Below are 6,681 nucleotides of genomic sequence, written 5' to 3' on the forward strand. Positions count from 1 at the left end.
AGCTAAAAGTACAAATACGACAATATATTGAGCAATGTGTAAATATGTGAAAAAACCCTAAGGAATTACAACTGAGAGCAATTTAAACCCTGCAACCCAATTCCACCTCATTGAATATTGGTAGTTTGCATTATAGTAATGGGTGTTTTGCTGTTCTGTAAATGTAAGTAAACAATGTTTATAACTCTTTCTGGCCATACATTTGGTTGGGTTACATTTCGCCATTATATTTATTTCCCGGACGTTTTGTTAGAATATTTTATTAATCTTTTTATGTATTATAAATAATAATTTAGATTAATGGATAAGAAAGAGAAATATGGTAGCACTGCCTAATTGAAACTAATAATAAGTTTGGAAGGGATAAAAAGTTAAAACTTGAAGAATGAAATATGAGAACCATCAATATTACTCAAAATTGTTCAGTCATTCAATAAACTGTACAGTACTAGCCAGCATAGTGTGCTTAACATTTATTTTAATTATGTTTAATAGCTAGAGATTTAACATTTTTTTTAGCGGATCCTTAGTAGGCCTATATAGACGGACAACTGACTTCTTCTAACAATGAGAATGTCGCAAGTTTGATTGATCAGTTATATACAGCTAGTATACCCAGCTAGTTAATCTATACAACTTGTTAATCTATCCATGATGGGCAACCAGATGAGGATGCAAGGGAGAGTAATGACATTGTTTAAATCGGCAAAACAGTAAAACTCCCTATTGATTATAAAAAAGCTCACATCAATTTACCTCGTTTTTTTTAATTTCCTTTGGCATGGTTCAATCAACTTTATAGAAGAATAAAGATAGCTCTATTGAAGTCCAAGGAAATTTTATGAAAAGAAACAATCATAAATTAAAACAAATGTAGCATCTGAAGTTCATAATATTTTGAACGTGATCAAAGACAACCTTTCATTACATATGTGTTGAGGAAATAGATTATGGAAAGTCCTAGGATTATGGATTTTCCTAGGAATTTTTCATCAAGTCCTTTCATTCAAGTATGTAGTAGATAGGTGTAAGGTTTTCGGTTTTCTCAAATATTCGTGTTCCTTATTACCTACTAGATAGATATATATATATTACAGCATTCGATTATATAGCTTTATGTTATGATCGTAAATTTAATACTGTACTAACTTATTACCAATAGTTTATACCACTCTTGGAGGGAAGGATTTCAAATTATTTAATAAAATCTTTTTAAATAATTATAATAGAATATCTATTATTTCATCATATTTTGATCTAATTCCGTCTTCGGCAAAGTATTTATCTAGCTCCTTAATAGACTTATACAGGGTGTCTCAGACCACCCGGCCGGCTTGTATAGCTCCAATATGAAAGCAAATGGAAACCTAATTGCAACTGGAACCCCCTATTTTGACCCCAAGGAATTCAGCTAAATTATTTTCAACCCCAAAAAAGCACCCGAAAGGGCAGATTTTGGGGGGTGGGGGTGGTTTTTGGGAAATTTTCAAATGTAAAGGGGGGTCGTGTTATACCTCTTTTTAAAGGTCCTTTAGTCCTGAGTGTTTTAGTGGAAAAAGATTTAAATTATCTTCATCCCTATTTACAGGGTGTTCAAAAACGTACAAAAAATAGACCTTTGAACTACTTTTCACTGTAAAGAGGTGGAATTTCGTGGGGGGTTCAAATTTTGATAACACTTTAATTAATAAATGAGCTTTCAAAAAACTCTGGTTTTAACCCTTTTGCTATCTTTTTGCTTATGTTACGCATTTTCAAACTTTTTGAAGTTTCAAAAGCTGTTATCTCAAAAATTTCAAATGGCAACATGGGTTTCATTACAAACCACATTGTAGCCCTTGAAATTTTCTATAATTTTTGTATTTAATGTTTTTTGGTATCTTCATTGGTTAAAGAGATATAGCGAAATTAGTGTATTTTAATGTTTTATTAAATGGTATTCAAAGTGTTTGCTGTTGTAAATGTACACGTCTAGGTCTCAATTAAAACTAATTATTTAAAAAAAATTAAAATACTACCCAGATTGTTAAACTTGGAGGATTAATAAAGGAAAAAACACAACTGCAAATATTCTTAGTTATTTTACAATTACAAAGTTCTAATAGTGCTTTGAATGAATAATTTGTTTGAATCAGCATTAATAGCCTACATACCGATGGACTTCTACAAATGCTTAAATTGCCTTCCATTTTGTTCCATGCCCCCAACTCTGTTTATGCACGTAGTACTTCTTCTCCACTATTATGGTACTGTATTGCTATTTTACTACCGCAGGTGCATTCACCTCTCGTACAGATCCAGTAAGTTCCTTATAATTTGTTTTATTTGATCAAACGTGACGAGTTTCACGCACACGCTCATTGATTTCATGATGATTTTTTTTATTTACTAGTAGCATTTATAGACGGTATTCATTCAAAGCACTATTAGAACATTGTAATTGTAAAATAGCTAAGAATATTTGAAGTTGTGTTTTTTCCTTTATTAATCCTCCAAGTTTAACAATCTGGGTAGTATTTTAATTTTTTAACATAATTAGTTTTAATTGAGACCTAGACGTGTACATTTACAACAGCAAACAATTTGAATACCATTTAATAAAACATTAAAATACACTAATTTCGCTATATCTCTTTAACCAATGAAGATACCAAAAAACATTAAATACAAAAATTATAGCAAATTTCAAGGGCTACAATGTGATTTGTAATGAAACCCATGTTGCTATTTGAAATTTTTGAGATAACAGCTTTTGAAACTTCAAATAGTTTGAAAATGCGTAACATAAGTAAAAAGATAGCAAAAGGGTTAAAACCAGAGTTTTTTGAAAGCTCATTTATTAATTAAAGTGTTATCAAAATTTGAACCCCCCACGAAATTCCACCTATTTACAGTGAAAAGTAGTTCAAAGGTCTATTTTTTGTACGTTTTTGAACACCCTGTAAATAGGGATGAAGATAATTTAAATCTTTTTCCACTAAAATACTCAGGACTAAAGGACCTTTAAAAAGAGGTATAAGACGACCCCCCTTTACATTTGAAAATTTCCCAAAAACCACCCCCACCCCCCAAAATCTGCCCTTTGGGGTGCTTTTTTGGGGTTAAAAATAATTTAGCTGAATTCCTTGGAGTCAAAATAGGGGGTTCCAGTTGCAATTAGGTTTCCATTTGCTTTCATATTGGAGCTATACAAGCCGGTCGGGTGGTCTGTGTATAGAGTATCAATGATATAGAATTAGACTACTTATCGTTTGAGTAAAATAAATACAGACTACCGGAATTTCACAATGCATAATCTGAAATATAACAATTCACAATTGTAGCCTAATAAAATATTCAGCACAAAATAATAAAAGTCCCAATGGTTTGACTACTATTTTTAACATATATGTTTTAAAATATTTTAAACCCTGTTATTATTAATTCTTATCTGATTTACATCTGATGCAAACACACAATCCGTATGCATACGTAAAATAGAGTGCTTTCTAAATTTGCAAGTATTTTAAACTTTCCAGAAACTGCTAATTGTATTTCAACCTGATATGTTTACCACATTGACCACGACATTTGCTTCGTGTCCACTAACACCACAGATATCTTCGGTAACACGAAGACATCGTTCTGCGGGCGAAATTTCTCTCCACTTTCTAACCTTGGATTCAAATTAATCTCAACCACAAGTGTATGATGTATCTCCCTCAATTTGTATCAACTATCTTGTTGAAGTTTTCGTTATATCAACAATTGAATTGGTTGTTTGGTTGTTTGTGGTAAGAATTAAATCTAAAGCTATTCAGAAGTATGCATGTGTACTTTTATCACTTTTTAAATTGAATCGGTGTTTAGTCTTCACTTCATTGTGTGTGGTCGAATATGGAAAACGTCCCGGGGCAGCTAAATATTAAAACAAGCTATAAGGAAGACATACAAAGCTTGGCACAAAGTTACTGGGCTTTAAAACGTTTTAACACATCATGCAGTGATATCCTACCTCCTCAGGAGAACGGACAAGTCAAAGAGGATTGTGGTCTATTGTCTATTGTGTCCATGTCTATTGTGGTTCTAAGAGTTCTAAGATTTAGAAGAAAATCTTAAAGGTAAGCATAGGTTGATATGCACATCAAATGAAGGTGTTTTTTAGTTATATACAATGCTACAAGTCCAAACTCAAACGGAAAACTGAGTAAAAAATGGCAGCCATTCAAAGATAGCTTGAATTTACAATTTCGTATTATCGAACGGCTGCCATTGTAGACTTAGTTGTCTTTTTGAGCTCAAATTTGCTGCATTGCATTCGTCTAATTTACCCTGATCGACATTTACATTGATTTGCATATCAACCTATGCTTAAATTTATTATTTACTTCTGACTCCTAGCGGGCCGTTCCCCTGAGAAGGCAGCGTAAAAATTTCATTAAGAATCCAAGGGATCTTTGAACGGATGTCATTTCTTACTCGGTTGTCCATTTGAGTTTGGGTTTGCGGTATTGTATTTTACTAATAAAGACCTTTAATTTCAAACTTTGCTTGCGTTTTTAATTTTGACTCCTAGAGGGCCGTCCCTCTGAGTAGGTAGCGTATCACTGCATGATGTGTTAAACCGAGTTTAATGCCCAGTAACTGTGTGCCAAGTTTTGTATATCTATCTTTATTGTTATTTTTAAATATTTAGCTGTCCCGGGACTATTTTTATGTATATTCGACCATTATTCAATGGAATAGTGTTAGTTTTTATGCCCAGTGACTTTGTACCTAAAATATTGGTCACCTTTCCGTATACAAAAAATAGCATAGCCTTTATATCCGTATAGCAAAACCTTTATTTTATTTTTTTATTCAGTTCTTAGAATTGAAAAGATTCACTTTACAGCATTGTTTACTTTATCAGCATTGTTTTGTTACTTTACAGTTTACAAGTTTGGACCAATGAAGTTCAAGGATTGAGAGAAAAGAAGTATATTAAAGTTTTAGTGTTTTGAACATCAACTTATTAGCTGTAAAGGCCGATTTAATTGATTATACAATGGTTTGGCAGTAATGTATGGGTAATGGATGGCAGTGTTTGGGACAATGAGTCCATGTATCAAATCAGTGGCAATGACAGGTTATAAACGAAAACATAACCCCTCTTGGACGTTATGAGTAGTGTTTTTTTTTTTTTTTTTTTTTCAAAAACCGTCGTAGGGTAAAGTAGTGTACTCAACTCGCGTAATTAGCCTTTAAGACTATCTTTAAGACCTTTTATATTTTTTTTATATAAGTGGACTTTGGTGAGTAGTGACTCGGTCGGTAGTGCCGCGGACTTTGGGCTCATGGCAGCGAAGTCGTGGAATCAGATCTTGGTACCTGTCACAACTTTTTATCAGTCCAGTTCACCCTTGTACAATACTGGCCCCTCTTTTGCTTTGCTGGGTTCGTTCCACGCTAGGCCTTTGTGGCCCATGTGGATAGAGACCATCAACCTCTTAAAAACTTACATTCTAAAGTTGGCTCCGAACCACTCTTCGGTATTATGACATTTCCAAGAACTATTGGTGATAAACGGGGCTTAACTCCAAGCCTGCATGACGAATACACCTCCCTCGCCGTAATCAATATACAGCGTAAGCCTCTCTAGTATATCTGCAGGGAAAAGTAAACAAACACTTATATTCACAGAAAGTCTGACGAGTAAAAAGAACAATTTTGTAACATCCAGTGAACTTTACGCCTCACTAAGATTATAAAAACATTTAAACCATATGCCTTTTTTATTACTATTTTTTCAGTAAAACATTTTTTACTATAACAATCGCTATTTAGGGTTATCTCCACATTTTTCCCCTAAGCTAGCTGTGGCTGTGATGTTTGATGTCGTAATTACAGTTTAGTAATTAGGTGTCAGCGCCAAGCCAGGCATGAATGCAATTTAATTAAATAATCACCTTGTTTGAAACTGGGACATAATAGAGTGTTTAACTGAGACACTTTCGTCACAAACATTCATGTATTAGGTTTCCCATAGTGTTATATACGGTTTATATATGTGCTCATTTTGATTAAAAGTGTTTAGCTTTTAAGCAACGTATTCCATTTTAATGAGTTTTTAATATTGTGGCAGTACCAGTAATCCTTTTGATTACAAATTATCTAGAAGAATCCGAACCATGCATTAGCACTGTGCTTGTAATTAAAAACGTTATACTAATCATCAAATAAAATATCTTATGTGACTTTTAGAGCAGGGCGTTCTCGGATACAGTAAAATTTCTTTTCTTGCGAGAGAATGATTATTTTCATTTTCTGATAGGTGATCTTACAGCATGTTACCATTATGTTACATGGGTTATAGCGATTTGTGATTAGTGGGATTTGAGCACACGTCCTTAGGATGGGAGTGCCCGCGCATATGTTCATCATATCAGTTGCACGTCATATTTGTTTATTATATTTATTATGACCTTAAGCGAGTTGTGGTGAAAATTCCTTTGTTATATTGCCCACACAGCTACAGCACTTTAACCTCAAGCTGGGCTATGCCGACAAAATTTATAATATATATGTAAGATTATCCATCCAATCATTTGAATCACCGCTGAATGAGTTGCAGGACACCGAGAGAGGTGGGGAAGCTACACTCTCCTGAGCTCGTCGTCAGTCGTCAGTTTTCTCGCGGCCGCCGTCGGGCAGGCACCTGTC

The sequence above is a fragment of the Macrosteles quadrilineatus genome, unplaced genomic scaffold, assembly GCF_028750875.1.
Source record: "Macrosteles quadrilineatus isolate MER2022 unplaced genomic scaffold, UCM_ALF_1.0 Scaffold_9__3_contigs__length_116548681, whole genome shotgun sequence".
Classification (NCBI taxonomy): domain Eukaryota; kingdom Metazoa; phylum Arthropoda; class Insecta; order Hemiptera; family Cicadellidae; genus Macrosteles; species Macrosteles quadrilineatus.